Source organism: Manacus vitellinus, unplaced genomic scaffold, assembly GCF_001715985.3.
Source record: "Manacus vitellinus isolate BGI_N305 unplaced genomic scaffold, ASM171598v3 scaffold_54_pilon, whole genome shotgun sequence".
Taxonomy (NCBI): Eukaryota; Metazoa; Chordata; class Aves; order Passeriformes; family Pipridae; genus Manacus; species Manacus vitellinus.
In genome coordinates this window covers 3,029,207-3,046,910 of record NW_021940645.1, presented here as the reverse complement: position 1 = coordinate 3,046,910, position 17,704 = coordinate 3,029,207, and positions in this window count along the sequence as shown.

Below are 17,704 nucleotides of genomic sequence, written 5' to 3'. Positions count from 1 at the left end.
GCCCTCCAGCAGTTGGTTGCAATAATAGAGGGAACCCAGCAAGGAATTTTATCCTAAGTAAATCAGTTCTTCCTTATGTCAGATCAGAAAAAGCTATAAAATCAATAAAAATGTAACCAGCTTATTATTTTGAGAGGGGAAAAAAATGTAAATCAGTGGGTTCCAGAAGACTTTGGGCATTGTTTTGAAGCAGACTTTTGGAAACTTACTTCAAACCAAGGTTTATTAAAAGAAAGGCAATTAAAACTAAAAATAAAGGTGATGATGGCTTCTGCAGCAGATGAATGTTAGATCATGAAAAAGTGGGCTGTTCAGGCTGGTAATAAACTACCAAAAGAAACACACTGTTCAAAATCCACAATGTTTTTATGTAAATAAAATCATAGGCATTAGAGATGGAAAGGAGCTATTACAGTTTCTCCCTTCACCCACCACAGCCGGATATTGTCTCCCTGCAGAGGACAATATTAAACTGATAATATATAAAGCCAGCAAAAAGGAGAAAGAAGGGAGAAAACATCTTCAAACAGGAAGTATGTTCAAAGATATTCATCAAGTCTAAGGAATTCTATTATGACTTATTGCTTGGGCTTTTAAAATTGTTTAAAAACATGAAGCATATAATTCTTCCTTTGTCATGAAGGCCTTTGACACTAGTGAAAAATGGGAAGAAACATTAGTAAGTGCTGCCTATCTCATATGGGTCACAAAAGACTGAACCTGTCAAGAAAAATAGGTCAAAGCTCACACATGCTGTTTCATGTGTTAACAAGGAGTGCATGGTATGTGTCATTAATAGCTAGATCCTTTGCTCCTGTCATGATTTTGTTCCAAGCAGTATTCTTGAAGACTACACTCTGCACACTTCTGCATTCCCTTCCACTTTTAGAGGGCATAAAAAGAATACTTCCATGGCTAGAAAAGCTTTACGAATCCACAGCATGTTGTTCTCTATATCCTTCAACTCCAACATGTATTAGAGATTAGTTTGTGTCTATAAAAAGAACTACAGCTGTTCGTGCTCATCTACTTACAAGAGACTTGTAAAGCATATATTAATTAGGGAGAATTTGTTTGTGAGCACTTCAAAACCCTTGTGTGTACTCCCTGTGTAACGAACAGTTTTGCCTTCCCTTCACTCTGCTGAGACTATAAAAGTAATTTTGGGGAAAGCCTACAAAATTCATCTCACCTGAATATCTCTACAAGTGGTTCACACTGTAACCCCTGTGGCATTTGGAATAAATCATTATTAGTTCATATTTCATCTCATCTTAGCAGTTTTATTTGTGTCCTGTATCCCCTGCTTGGCAGCCGCTCTCTTCGCTTTGCTGTCTCTTTGCACCCTGTAACACAGATGACTGATTGGATTAAAATAATTTCGGACCGAGATGATTCACGTTTCAGTTAAAGTCAACTGTACAGCCTGTTCTGCAGTGGAGAGACCGCCTGTAGTTTACCAGGCACTTGGATGTGTCCCAGTGACTTGGAGGTGTGACAGGACTCGGGCAAAACTGAGGCGCTTCCCTTTGGCCTTTTGTACCGGAGCAGCTGTTCCCGGGCAGGCTGCCGGCAAAGGCAGTGCTGCGAGCTGACAGACACGCTCTGCCCCTCCACGGGGGCACAGACTCCTGCTTGGGTCACAAGTGAAAATGTTTGGTCTGGTCATTCGAGCAATTCTGCAAAACTGCTGAGCTACTGGTCACTACTGCTGGACCTGCAAAGAAGGTGCCAAGAGCCAGTGTAATAAAAGCCTGCTCCGAGTCAGGACTGAAGGACTGTGTAAGGCAGCAGCCACAAGTTGCCAGTCTTTCCAACTTCCACATACAAGCAGGGATCTTAGTCCCTATTTTTTGCAGCTTACAGCCTCCCTTTCCATACTTTTGGAAACTTTTTTTCATCCACTACTGAACTAAAAAGTGTCATCGTAGCACGTGACATTGAGTATTGACATTTCACACATTCCCAGGTAAGACAGAATAGCAAAGAGCATTTTTTTTCACTTCATATACAAAACCAACAGCAAGCTTGACATTCAGAAATAACCAAAGACACCTCCAATGCTTTAATGCTTTTTGGGTGTTTCTACAGCTCCAGGGCATAATATGGGTAAGTCCCTATTCCCACTTGTGCCTGTTTTCCTCAGTTTGGCTGGTGCCATTTTTCACTTAGGCTTTTCCAATGTTGTCCCCATCCTGTGATTCCTCAATAACTCTGACAGGGAACTGTCTGTCTCTGCTGCTGAAACTGCTCCTTCCACAGGGCTCTGTTGGGTGGGGCCCTTATCTGCGAGGCAATGTTTGTGTCAGACAATGGCATTTCAGTGGCTGAGCAGCAGGTATCTCAGTTCAAACACTTGTGCTTGTAGCCTTGCAGTTGTTAGTGTCATAGGAATGTGAGGAATCTTATGTTATAAATAGGTTTATATAAAAGCAGTTTTAAAACAAATAAATCAATTATTAATAGTGCCATTCTTAGTAACCCTAGACACAGGCCACAATCCTGTACACTAACTGATTCCTGTACCTCCCTTACCCCATCGAATTTATAACCTAAATGCTCATTTTCAATCTTATGCAAACTTCATAGTTGTCAAAATTTATAAGCTGTCCTATTTACTTCCCTTCTATGGACAACAGACTGAGTAGAACATCAGTGTAAGCTTAATAAAGCCAGAAAAGTTTCTTCACAGCAAATCCAGCCTTAACGGTCTGATACAAACCACAAACGGTAAGAAGAAGATTTTTTTCTCTTCTGTAGGAAAATACTTCTTTTAGTTACAGCAGTTCTGGCAGCAGCAGGGCACAGCACAGGAATTCTTTGTACCTGGCTCAAGAGCAAAGCAAATGCTGCAAGAGTCACGTCAGGGTAGGAGAATGCTCACCTCACTATGTATAGAGATGTCAGAATCTCTTACTAGACTACAAAGCTGGACCGATGGTGTTTGGTTCACATATTGCCTACAAACACTTCTGGCAATGAAATCTGCTCTCAAGGTTAACATTCACCTGAAACTGGGGGTAAACAGTAGGCTGAGAAAAATGGAAAGGGATTCACCCCTCTTACAGTGAATGTTTCCTCCTTACTCTTATGTTTCCTTTTTTTAATTACCATTTTTAAACTTACACAAACAGCAGTATCTATGTAGATTTAGTACCAAAGATATTTTTGATGCCTTTCAGGAAAAGAAGATGGTTTGGAAACAGATCCAAAAATCTGAGACTACATCATTGTACAGCACGAGCTCTCCAATGTAAGGTTTCATAAAGGACATTTCCTGAATTAGCTGTGGGACACTTAGGGGCATACTTACAACTGCCATAATGTTTTCCACTGACTGGAAAAATAGAAAGGAAAATCCATACCCTTCCACACAGTGCCATGCCCAAAGGGATACAGAGAAAGTGACTGTACCTCTAATGTAACAGCATTTCCTTCAAAAGCCCCAGTACTTCAAAAATCTATTACAGATACCCAGATGCACCCTTTGGATTGGTGTAACTGCTTCTCATGAAGTTTTTCAGATGCCTGAAGTTAATCACGTGCATAAATATTTACACAACCCCTTAGGACACACAAGTGAAATGGAGGAGTTAAGAGTATGTTAGGTCAGTACTAAAAGTTACTGAATTTCAAAAATATTTTTCCAGACTAGTATTTGCTGCTAACTCCATGGAACTGTACATTATTAAATTTTCCAAGTTTCAGATTCTTCTCATTTTCCCTGCTTCTCATAAGTGACCAGTCAACTCTTCAGCAGTTAATCCACAGTGCCAGAGGGAAGGTCTTCCTCTCTCCTGGGTAAGGGGGACTGCTGTGGAATAGCTGCTTCTCACCTCACTGCTCTTTGAAACCCTGATCTCTTGAGTACCTGTAAGCTCAGGACTCAGCTCCCTTCTACCAGACAAATCCTGCAGTCAAGCATTCCTTGACACTCATCCCAGAGACAGCCCTGCTTTCAGTATCACCATCTTCTTCTAGTTTTCACTAGTTCACTATTCTAGCACCCCTTTCCAAGCAGTCCCCAATGCCCTCAGGTGCCAAAACCAGCATTAATTAAACACAGCCCCCTCCTAGCTTTTAAAAAAACAATGTATGATCCCACCTTAACAGGCAAACAGATGGAGTCTGGGTTTATAATAACCCTCCAACTGTGATTTTAAAATATGAACACTTTTGATGCTGCTGTCCTCAGCTCAAGTCTCTGAGTCACAGAGGACATGGCAGAACCCTTAATGCGTACTGATACATCTTATTCGAAGTGCTATTTTCCAGATGACTTCTTAAAACTCACTTTCTGCTGCTGCTGCTGCTCGGTGAAGTAAGAAGAGAACTTAATCTGATGAAGGACAGAGCTGAGGTAGAAGCATCAGGCAGCTCGGTGGTTCATCACATTCACTGCAAAGATTCCTTTTGAAAATCATTCCTCTGAAAAAGAAGAAGCCACACCAGTCTTTCAGATTTGGCATCATTATGTTCAGTTAGATGAGAAATAACTTTCACACAGTAAAAGCTGCTCTCTTTGGGCACTGTAGATACCGTTTATTTCACCTATAGGAATTAAAAACATGTAAAAATATGATGTAAACTTCATTGCAATAATTCACATTCACTTTAATTCTCGCTTTACTCCAAATTGCCATGGTAGAATATGCCCAAAGGCAAAGGAAGCAAATAAGAAAACACAATTCAGGATACCCATTAGCACTGCATCAAAATAAAGTGACTCCAAATAAACTGGGGAATCCTAAAATGCTGGGAAATACAGTAAGTTCATATGAAACAGGCCTCTTCTCTTTTCCTTTGTGGGCCACTACCAGAAAAGGAACTCGGAGCTACCACCTTGTGTTAGATTTCTCCTTGCTCCTTTCACTGACTCAACCATCCTTGATTTTTTCTCATGTGCAGGAGCCAGACCACAGTGATTTCAGAGACAGGGCTGAGGAGGCCACAGTACATGTTACAGAGCTGTACTTTGCAGCATCCCTTCACTGTGCTGTTCCCTGAAACAGAGTCCCCATCACAGCTGAACCTGCTCCATTTTTACCAGGTCACAGCACAAAGGCAGTTGCTTATTAAAGCAGTTCACGGACACAGCAATAGTGTGAGCTGCCTGAACTCCAGCTTTTAAAAATAAAATTACTGCAGGAATTTTTAAAATAACACAGCTGACTGTCCACCATCACTGGAAGCCATTTCTGGGAAACATAGGAATTTGGGTTTCAATAAGATCAAATTATGGCCAAGGCCAAATGTTTTACCAGAACAGCCATACAGGTAGGAATGGCATGATACCAGCAAGAATTTACAGCACAAGGATTCAGCCACACAAAGTGGATCCTGGTGGAATCAGAGAGATTACATCAGAGAGATGTAATTTCTCATCCACTATTCAAAGAGAATTCCCTGAACAGAAAGTCATGGCAGTTAAACCGCTTCATGGGGAATTTTAAATCAGTTCTGAATTTTTTCAGTTAAAAATGATAAAACAAAACAAAACAAAAGGCATGGCAATAAAGCAACACCCTCTAATAAGCACTTTGTGTCTTTGTGACTACTTGCTTAAGATTTTCACAATATTAGTGTTCCTTCTCCAGTTTTGTAGCTCTCAGGATTGGAGACAGAGATTTGAAAAAGGATTCTTCTAGTGCAAAGGATATGCAGTTGAACTTCAGCCACTGAAACTCTTTGGAAGTCCCAGCCTAAGAACTAATGCAACACTCCCCACTATTAACATTTACAGTGCAAATTACACCACATTACACTCAAAATCTTGGTTCATTTGACAAGTCAAGAAGACCCTATAATGTTTCTATTTCAACATGTGACTAACTTGTAGGCACTTGTCTTTCTGTACTTCCTCCTTCCCAGAGCCAGTGGCTTGGTTCCAGCAGAATTATTTGACTTCAGTATAATTTGACTGTTACTAGTTTTTTTGATCTCAATTTGAAAGAGTTCATAAAAAGAAAAAAGCTCAGCACTGGAACTTTTATTCTGTTTCCTCTACAGCTGATATCCAACATGTAAAGGAAAGGGCTGAGTAACAAAATATGATAAATGGAATAAAGAAGAAGACATTCTTGTTGACTTGTCTGGGAGCTCTGTTCTTGTTAAGTCGTGCACTGCTTTAAACAAGGGGGCAATTGAAACAGGTTACTTATATAATAGAATCCTGAATTTCTATCCTACTTGTCCCTCTCTAGGCCACTGAAACTCAGTTGAAAAGTTTGGCTGACCCTAACCAAACTTTTTATTACTGAAATTGCCAATAAAGCTACACATTAAATTAATTTATTTTACTTGTTCTGATTGAACAGAGTTGGTTGAGAACATTTTTTTGACATGATGTGCCTTTCTCTACTAGTCCTTCATTCTGCTTCCTGCATGAAAACATTGTGCAAGGACAGAGCTGAGGGTTCCCATCTCATGAGCTGTACATTTCACACCTGACCATCAAGAAATTCTAGGTTTTCCTTCCTCTCAACTGAGGAACAATCCTCCTTCACACTTTTCAAACAGGACAAAAATCACCTCTTGGGAGAATCAGGTTAAGTCAGCCAGCACATTCCCTCACCCTGCCCTTCTTGCTTGGAGTTCAGTTCCTCTGTTATTGTCAGCACAACCAAAGCCACTAAGAAAGGAATGGGAAAATGTGTGAATGGAAACTAAGATGACCTTGGCTAAATCATTATTAAATAGCCAAGTCCTCGCCTGAAACAGTTCTGGCACTGTATTTTGTTGGAGCATTTGGCTACAGTCTCCTACCTTAAGTAGAAAATGTTTGGGTTTGCACATATTCTCTTGTGTGGATTTCTGTATCTGGCAGGGCAAAATGAAAGCATAAATGTACTAAATGAAAATTGTTGTGCTAGGTTTCAGTCTACTTTGTTCTATTTCCCTTTTAACACACATACTGCTACAACAATAGTTTACTCCAGTTATCTATTGAGGTGGTGGTGTTAAACAAATTTGCTTCATGCTTGATAGACAGAAAAAATTCTGTCTGAATTGCAGATGCAACCCTTTGAAAAAAAACCATATACCAGCAGTCATTCTTCAGCGGCTGCTAAGTTAATTTTAAAATAATTAACTACAAAGGGGCCAAAACATTACTTGTAGGCCACTGTGAAAAATGCCACTGAGGCAGCTCACATGTTCTATTTACAGTAAAATAAAAAATTCTCAGAAAACTGTGGGTCATTTTGCTCCTCCTTTACTGCTTTGATGCAGTGAATTTATCAGCAGCAGAGTAAAAGATTTGATAATTCTGGTTTAAGTGGGTGAGGTGGGCAGTCTTTCTTCATTGGATAATCTAATAACATATCCCTTTGTAAATATCTCTTTTAAAAGGTTCTGGGAATGTGTATTTTAATGCTCACACACTATTTTAGTGCTCAAGGAAAAGTGGTGCTTGAGTTAAGCCCTTATTTGGAAGAGCCAACTGGGTCACAGTTTTCTCAGCAAAGTTTATCCTGGTTTTCAGATGTCACATTTGAAACTGTTTCAATAAATCAATAGGTCAACTGAGCAAATCATCAGATCAAGGCACCAAGTAATCAAAGTGAACCAGACTGACACTCAGCAGACACTGCTTGGGGTAAGTATCAGGCAGTCAGCTGTGAGTGAGAGTATGGCATTAACTCTCTCTGGGACCTGGCAATTCAATTTAGTGCAGTGCTCAAGTTTATCTGTAAAAGGGCATATCATTTACTCTTGGAGTGCTGCAAGGCCAGATTAGGAAAGTTTTGCATCAAGGCTGCAACCTGTAACCTTTTTTCCACACTCAAATAGAAAATTAGCAGTGCTGTTATAAGAAAGATGCAATAATGGATTAGTCAGCCTTCAACTGAGAGATGCAGAGAGATATCCAGGGAAACAGGTGGGAAAAGATTCACCTTTCCCTTGATATAAATAGCATGCATTTAAAACTGGATATTTACAGTTGAACAGCGAGACAAAATTAAGAGGCCAACATTTATTTAGACAAATTAAGTTAAAATATTAAACTTTAGGAGAATTTCAGCTTTTCTTCTGTATAAAATCAGAGCACTTTGAGGCTGGATTGGCCCCAAGCACGAAAGCAATGAGGGTTATAAGTCAAGCAGCATTGCTGGGGTTCATCCTGTTGACAGTCCATCTTGAATTACCTCCTGCCATAACTGTTTTCACCCTGTCCTAGGAATGTTATGGTAATAATATAGCCCAGGGTAATGACAAAATCAGTCCAAGGAGGTTACCACGTGGACAGCCTTCTCTTTAATGTTTGAGCAACGCTCTAGAGTTGCAATTCACAATGTTTTATTGAACTGTATGTTGACATTTTGACTGTTTTGTTTGCATGTTTGTTTGCTCTTGTTTGTGGGCAAATTTAGGAACTCTGCAAAACTACTAAAACTGAAAACGGGAACAATGAATATCTTATAAGGGTAAAATTACTAGAGTCGAGTCACTCTAAAAATATGATTCTTGTCTGAGATGTGCTTGCTACATTTTCCTAATATTTTCTGGAAAATTTCTGCAAAATAAAGTAATTTTGGAGATCCAAAGTATTAGATTCCTTTGGCAGCTTTTTTGCCAATGCCAAAACACAAACCCATGGGAATCAGACTGTTAACTGGACATACCTATAGTCCTAATTTTAAAGAAATTCCTTCCAGTCTTTTCTCAGAAGGGAAAACTGTGAGTTGTTTTGCAAGTGGCCCACTCATTTGCCAGTGACAGAAGGAACAGACCCCTTCATCTCCTGCCCCCTTACACAGCACGTGCAAAGGCCCGTGAAAATCAGAACTGCTGGGCAATAAGCAATCACAAATGGAACAGCCTCATTTAGTGGAGCTGTCACAGTTTGGGTAAATGACAGTGCAAATGCAGCCCAGATCTGCTCTCCTCTAACTGTCAGCAGTTCTGTCTGAACAGTCACACTGGCATCCCCACAGAGAAGTACCACCTGCACAGCCCCTCCCAGCCAAAGGCAGTGTCTCGTTACTGGTTACTCCTTACTCAGAAAGCCACACTCATCACTGGCTTATTTCTGAGCTTGGAACTGTGGCCCCTTCAGCTGGGCAGGGAATGAGATCAGCTGCCAAAAGCATTATCCCGGGAGAAAGCACATCCAGACTTTGTGCTGCAGTGATTTACTTTCCACGCTAACTTTCCTCACACCATCATTGCTGAGGAACCCTTAGGTAGCCAAGGAGGCCAAACTTGTTGGGTATCAATCCATGGTGGTTGTTCCTTTAGTTTAAAGTTACTGCAAATAAACTGTGCAGACAGCTTATTAAAATACCTCATAAGCCTAATGAAACCAAAATGCAGAAATTTATGGAAAATTAAGGGCCTATTTACAAGGAAAACAATGTTTCTGTGACTGATCTGAAGCTGAACAGCTAATGAAACATCTGGGGGGATCAGATCATGATCAGAAGAAAGGACAGAAGACTGGGAGAAAGACTTGCAGAAACCCCAGAATTTGCCCTTGACAGAACTGTCTAAATTGCCCAGGCTGGAGTGAAACTCATGGGTCAAAAGCAAATCACCCCGAGTCACTGAGGAAAATGGACAGCTAAATCTATTAGTAAGCTACTTTTCCAGAGAGCAAATAGGATTGTTTGCACAGGATGGCCTGGCCAGTGTAGTCTCAGTCTTCAGCTTTCCACACTAAGAGGTGATCCTGAAGGTGCTTCACTGAACTATTCCAAGGCTATTGGTAGGTAAGCAACGCATTTTTGAAACATTATTTAAAATAGGAGTTTAATACTGTCACTAGTGCTTTCTAGAAAAATAGGACAGAATTTTGTCCCTCCAAAAGACAGGCATAGGTTTCTGGGAATGAGTTTGAAGGCTCTTTTAGAGAGTGCTGAGCAGGTAGAGCTCTCATCCTTTCAAATTCCCTTGCTCTGAGTGACAGTGACCTTAACGAGCAACAGATGTGCTCATGTGTTTCATCCTGTTTCAAACAAAACCAAAACCAAAAACTGATCTGCCACTTATCAGAACAGGAGTATGGGCCAATTTCCAGTCATCCTTGCTGATGCATTTACTGGGGAGCAGAAAATCAGGTTGTTGAAGGCCTTGGAAAGGTTCAGGTACAAGCCCTTAAGTATGATTTTTTTCTATCACATGTATAATGGAATAATCTAATAGATCATCATAAAATAAACATAACTTCCCACCATCTGGATTATGTTTTCCAGCCTAAGTCATCAGGTCTGCTACTTTACAGGTTGCTTTGTGGTCATTTTGCAGCTTTTGTTATTCAAAGAGGGCTTCTCAGAAACAGAAGAGTCAGTGAGAAATTCAAAGAGTTACAAAGAGATACAGCTGACTTCAAGGATAAGAAAGCATGTTTTTTCATCCTTATATTTGTTAACTCATATCCCACTGCGAAAAACCCCTGACAACCAAAACTCCCAGCCCTTAAACACCCTAGTGAGTGTCTGAGCAGGGTTTTAAATGCACATGCAGTACATGATGAAATTATTACAGAGCACACAGAAGAGGTGCTTAGACATGTACCACAGAAAGTCAAATCATATTCTGCCCTTATTTTATTCTAACTAATCTTCCTAAAGAGAATCAAACAGCCTTGATGCAAAAAGGGTATGAACCTGTGAAGGAGGGATGTGTACATCACAGTTAAAGCATTATTCATAGCTTATAAATTAAATATTTCTTGAAGTTCTGAGGCTTTCAGCCAGAAGAGGAGAAGACATCTAGGTCTTTTGTTATACCAACTTCAGGATCAAATAATCTCTTACTTCAAAAGCACCTCGGTTACTCCCTGCAAATATCCACTATGTTCATTAATTGGTAGATATAGAAATACCTATTATCATCAGAGTTAGTTAGTACCATTATTTGTGAATAAAGATACACAAAGTTTAAATAAATTGCTCTGAGTAAATATCCTATATTTTTCCAAACAGTTTCAGGGCTGCCTCAAGACTAAACTGAGGCAATGGTTCATAGTTCTGACAACTGTAATAAGAAGCAATCCTAAAAAAAAATACTTTGGTATTTCCATGGTTCGAGGTGTCAGTAGCTTCAAACATCCATTTTAAAATCAATTTTCTAATTGCTTTCTTTATTAAAAGACAAAGTGAATACACCGCTGTCAGCAGAATCACTTTTTTCCCTAATGAGATGTATAACTTTAGCTATGAACAAATTTTGGAAAAGGTGATATCTACTACGCTGTTGACAAGTAAGTGATCTGTAAAACTGACTGTGCACTACTCTGTGGGATGCTTTTCTTCCTTCCACAGCAACCATCCCTTTATTTCTGTTTTGTCATATTTTGTAGGGGTGGTGAGGGAGAGTATAAGCTGCAAGGGTTTTGCTTTTATAATCCGTGGTAAAACTGATCTGCTCTGTTTGCACGTTGCCTTCACATAAACTGCATTGTTTTGGGGTAATTATTGGTAACTTCATGCTCCATGGAAAGCAATGGATTCAGGCATTTGACAAGATGCAAAATGTTTCCTTTGGGGATGTAAGCCAACTTGTCAATGGAATATTTTTGCAACTATCATCGTTACAATCCGTATGAATATGAACTTTGGCCAAATATAAATACAGAAATCATTTAGATCATGTTTTCCTGGCCTGGTCTGTGCACCCCGTGTGTTGGACCGAAACAGCCCACTTCGTATGTAGCACAGTCAGTACTTGAAGAGTAAAGAGACTTTAGGTTCCATACGACAAGAAGCACTAAACTTGAATTCTTTTGAGTAGGCTGGAGCTGAGACAGCGGTCAGAACGGCTGTGTATTTCGGCGATGCCGTTGTTCGATCTATTCCCGCACACGGCCGGGGAGGAGCGTTCGGACTCCGAAGCTGTGGCGGACCCGGCTCCGCGCAGCTCCCGGCGCGGATCCCGCCCTGTCCCTGGTGCTGACGGGGGGCAGAGCCCGGCGAGCAAACCCCGACCCCGGCACAGCCGGCATTCCCGGCGGAGCCCAGCGCGGGGCCACTGGGACGGGAGCTTCCCAGCCCGGGGAATTCTCACTCCTGGGCAAATCCCAGGGGGCTCAGACGGGGCACCGCCCGCGTTTCCAGTGCTTTGACGCTCGGGAACATCTTTCCTTTCGACGCTTGGGAACGGTCTTTTCCTTTTTTATTGTTAACAAACTCATAAAGCAGCGGCTCCGTCACCGCACTGAGAAAACAGCTGGATTCCTGGAGAATATTTCGGGAAGCATAACATAAAAAAGAAGAAACCCAAACCGCCACCCAGCACTACTGAACAGAGGGATATGTGGAGAGGGATGCTTGGTCCTTGACAGCACTCAGCAGCCATGTGAACGCACCGCCAGGCTCAGTATCTTAAATCATCTCAGTATCACTATCCTGGTGGGCAGTCACGCAGCTCGTTTTGCATTTTTTGTCTTCCAAACCCTTTGTCTCCTCTCGGGACGTGGCTTTAACTTTTCCACTCAGTTAAAACGACCATCACCTATCAACACCAGTGAGTCGGCGGGGGTAAACAACCTCACTTCCACTTTTCTTACGAGGCAATGAGTGAAATGAGCGATTTCGCTCGGCGAAGGGGCTAAAGCCCATGCTGAGCTCGGGCAGGACAGCAGCCCCTCCTGCCGCCCGCGCCGCCCTCCGAGCGCCCGGTCCTGCCGCGGGCGCGGCCCCCGTCCCGCCGCCATTTTCATCCCTCGCATCCTTCCTGAGGGCGCTTCACGGCGCGGGCCGCCCGCCCCGGGGATACCTGCTTGCCGCTCCCACAGCTCTGTGTCACCTTCCCGCTCCGCCACCGCGGCCCCCGCGCCGATCTCGGCTCACACGCGGGCATTTGCACGCCGCGGGCAGCGCTTTCCCGCTCACCGGCCCCTGCTGCTTTACCGCCCCGCGGCCGAGGAAAGTTCCCCCTCAAGCGCGCCCGCCCGCGCGGCGCACCCCCGCGCCGGCAGGCCCGGGCGGCGGCCCTGCCTCGGGCAGGTGGCCCGAGCCCGGCCGCTGCCACAGCCTCGCGCTGGGCCGGGCGGGCCCAGCGCTTGCCCGCGCTTGCCCTTAGCGCTCCGCTCCCTCGGCCCGTGCCGGCCGAATTTCCCTGTGGGCGCGGCAGCCGCGTGCTCCCGCGGGGGCGCGGTCCCCGCGCCCGGCGGCCCGGCCCACGCAACGCGGCGGCGGCGGCGGCGGAGGTGAGGTGGGCGGCCCGGAGGCACCGCTTTTGGTTAATCGGGGACTCCGCAGGTGGGGCAAGGTGGGTGCGCCGCGACCGCGGAGTGTCCGCAGTGGAATGTGTTGCCCCGGAGAGCCTTTGCTGGGAAGGCAGAAGTGAGCGGGCGAGGCGTTTGGGAGGTTGCCTTGTCATCTTGTGCCTACGGGCACAGCGCCGCACCAGTGCAGCGATCCCTGAGCGATCTGGGCTGGCCGAATGACGCTGATGGCACAGGATCCTTCTCCTAAGCCCCGCTGAGCGCTCTCTGCGCTGTGCCAGACCCCGCTGTCCGGCCGGGAGCCAGCGCTGCCAGCGGTGCTGTGACCTCGATGGCAAAGCTCAGCCCCTGCTCTGCGCGGAGCTGATGGTGACCTGCACGCAGCCTCTGTAGCTGTTCTTGGGTCTGTTGGGGTTTGTTTGGGTTTTTTTCATTCGCTATTTCCCCCTTTCTAAGGGAAAACAGTCGTTTAGGATTCCCTGCAACAAGGCACAAATTACAGGAGTCACAGGCTTGCTGTAAACTTTCCTGGTTTCAGCTCACGGTTGGAAAAGAACAACGAAAACTGAATGGCAACGTATTTGACAGCCTTGTTTTTCTTCTCCAAGTACCAGTATTAGAAACTGAGCTCTGCATTTTAATCCAGTTGCTGCTGTTGATACATTTTGTCACTTAAAACTGGTAACCTAAGCTCTATGGTTACATATGTAAACAGGAGATGGTTAAAACACCAGGTGCTTAGGTGTTCTTTACCTTAAAAAAAGAAATTTTCTTATCTTGGGAAGGTAGGTGCCATGGAAATGTTAAGTATTACATGATGTAGTGACTGCCTTTAAAAACAATAACTGAAAAGCTGATAAAATGAGAACTTAGTAACATACACTCAAGTCTTTGCAAACACTCTGGACTGGTATCCTTCTCTTCTCTTGGGACTCTGTCTTTCCACAGATTTCCAGTTTAACATAGTTACCAAAAACTTTTCAAATCTTTTAAAAATCAATTCTGAGTACACTATGTTGTATGTCAAATCTTTTGTGGTAGCAGAAAGATGTGCAGGGGAAAAAGGCCATGTAGGAGGGGAATAAAGTGTGAAATATCATTTTTTTTGTAAAGGTGAAAGTAGTCATGGTGAAGGATCTCGAGGAGAGGGTAAACAGCAAATTTGATCAATTGGTAAAGTGATACTGGCAGCAACAAACAGGCAAGCAGGAAACACTGGAGCTGCATTTCTGAAGGCATTGTATTACAGGGAAGGGAGATAATATTCTGTCATTATGTTGCTCTAGCATATCTCCCCAGAAATACTGGCTTTTGTTGGAACCCACAAAGCACATTAATAGAAATGTATTGGCAAAGTAGAATGAGATGAAGCAAACTGTGGTAGAAAATTTAGCTTCTTGGGAAAGATCAAAATGCAGGACTTAGGACAACTTGATAAAGGTGCTAAAAGGAATGCAGAAATACTAAGTTCTGTGAGAATCGAAGGATTTTGATTCAATAGGTCAAACGAAGCTGTACATGGAAGTAAAAGGAGGATTAACTCAACTTAGAGCTCAGCAGTGAAGGAAAGGGGATTGCAATGAGCTCTTTTGCATTGTAGAATAGCCTTACTTTGGAAGCAATATTGAACTTGTGCTGAACTTGTGGGAAAAAAATCTTTACTCTTGGTAATTACTTTTATATTCAGTTTGGCATTGGCAAGGTGGGAATTCAGAGTTAAAAATGTTTCACATCTCTGAAGTGTCAGCTTCAAACTCTTTAGCACTGCTTAGCCAGTGTATGGTTTGTGCTGTGGATCACTCCCCAAATAGCGTTGTTGATTCCACATGACATGTAATTAACGCTGGGTTCATTCAAAATTTTTGAAAACTCTAGGATTGCACATATCAGTCAACCAGTACAAAGCTTGGGTTTTCTTCATGCATCTGTGTAGTGAGTAGTTTCTTCAAGGCTCCATTCTCCTTGCTTTTCCACTGTTCTGAAAGGATGTAGATAATCATACTGGGGACAGTGCAGGAATCCGTGGGACAGAAAGGGCTTGTTTGTCATAAAGCCAAATGCTGCCTTCTCATACTGCCACTCCCTCAGGTGAGGGAGACTGAAACAAAGGCAGACAATCTTTTTTTCAGTTTTTTTTACCCCTAAAGGAATGTCGAATATCTTTATCAAATAGGAAATGATAGTTTATTCCTGTGGCGTGCAAGTCTTTCACTTGGCTAAAGAAAAACATAAACCATGACCTTGTATGCATCTTTTTATGTGCCAGAGATGCACAGTATATTGCAGATCAGAAGTCAAACTCTAAGCAATCTGCTTCTGAAATCCTTAATGATACAAATGATACAACCAGGTTGCTGCAGTAACAGCAGTTCAAGGCTCCTCTATGCGCACGTTTACCCCTGCAGCTAAAATATAACCCGTGAGTAATGCCTCCAGCTCCATGAAGTAGTAGCAACTTTAACAATTGGAATTTCCATTACTTGTTTCCTCCCACCTTTATTTAGCTTGGGCACCGGTGGGGTTGATTTCATTCACTCCGTGGCTGTGCTCTCCCAGGCATGCAGCCGTCGCTCTCCTGAAGCCCGTTCACTGTACCGTGTCCCAGCGTGGGCTCCCAGCACGTGGGGATTGTTTCCGCCAGTGTAACACCTCCGAGGCAGTTGTGGCAGGACAGCTCTGCTCAGGCTCAGAGGCATTTGCTGGGGGTGGTGGCACTCTCCCCTGCTGTAGAGCCTGGTGCCCATCCAGCTTCCTCCCAGCTGTTCCCATCAGTCAGCTGGGAATAGCTCGGGATGGGGCGGGGCCTGGTGAGCTCTGGACAATTCTCTGCTTTGATATGTGTGGAGAAAATGTCACCCTGCTCCTGGAATATGTTTTTTGTTTAAATGTCAGTCCTTACATCAGTGACCTCATCTGACTCAGCACAGCTTCTCTCTGAAGGGAGGGAGCTATGAGCAAATCATAGATTTTGACATGGCAGGAGAATGTAGGGAAGAAGGCACACCAAGAGAAACAAAATACTGTTATCTGAGCAAACAAAAAATGAGTTTTGGAACGGTCTAACAGGCAGTTACGTAAAGCAACTAAAACCTAATCTAAACATCACAAGCCTCTGAAAAACAAGGGGACTGTCTATTATGTACACACAGTTTATTGCAACCTCAGGTTTCCCAGAAGGTGTTGCTGAGGTTTGTGCTGAGAGCTGTGATGACACTGTACCTGCTGCCCTTTTGAAAACAGGGTGGGGTTGAACCAGCCATCTGGGTGGATCACCAGCTTTCTGATTTAGAGGCTCATTGTATTGAAAGTCTGCAGAAAGTGAGACCTATGCTAAATGTCCCTAACAAATGGAGCTGTGACTACAGCATGAGCTTCTGTAGCATTTTAACTTCATTATTAAGCACAGAACTTTCTCCAGGCAGGCAGAGGGGATACAGACACAGGGGGGAAAGGACTTACTGAGGCCTGGAGAAAGAAAACTGTGGAATGTTTTTTTCTCCAAATTGCACCTGGTAGTGATAGAGCTGTGGTCCTGTGGTGTTGAAGGGGAATGTTGGCCAGGACTCTGGCATATCCTCTCCACTTTCCTCTTAAAAGTGCCAAGCTATGCTGAACATTCATGCAGACACAGACAGAAACCAAAGGAGTAGGAACAAGTGACCTTCGTTTAACGTTTCATTCAAATGACAGAGCCCCTAATGAGATTCCCACTCTGGTTTCTTAGCACACCACCCAGCCTGAAGGATCTCTCAGATCCTTTCAGATGTCCTAAACTGATAAGGGAATGGCATGTTATAGATGTGAAAGTAGGACAGAAGCACATAGTGTTTGATTAAACAGCATCTCTGTTTCTTAATTCTTAGCTCTGTTCAGCTTGCTGTGCAGTTTTATTCTGTTCTGGATTTCGTTTCCCCCCCCCTTTTTTTAAGCTTTTTTTTCTATGAATGACTGAAGGTTTAGGTATCAGAAGGTAACATGCACAGAATTCACAGTCCATAAAACTGTAACTTTTCTTCTAATACCTGTTTAGGTGATACTGTCTTTACTAGTGAAGCCATGACTTGCTATGTTTATCTTACTCCTGGTAAAGAGTTCTGTTCTCCTGAACCCTTTAAATGGAGCCAAGAAAGGGCACTAAACCAGCAGTCAGTTCTTAGGAAAAGGAAAGAAATACTGCAATGAGAATTTATCTTCAAACTTGGGTGTACATGTGACTTTCTAAAAAAAAAAAAAAATTCAGTACTAGATAAACTGGCAGGCCTGGAAACTCTGCCATTTGAAGTCCAACAAGTCAGTTTTGTCTCTCCTCAAAGTCATCATCCAAACATCACTGGTTCTGGACTCATAGAGGACAGGTTATAAATCCTCTTGATGTAAATCAATACCTTAGAGGTATTTGTGAGACATCAAAAGCCCATCTTCTTCTCAGGCTGTGGCTTGCTATTTGCTTTAGTTTTGATTTGGGCCAGTTCTGCTGGCTTGGGGTAACTTCCATTTAAATCCATGTGAAATGCTGTGGTTTAATGTGGATCTCTG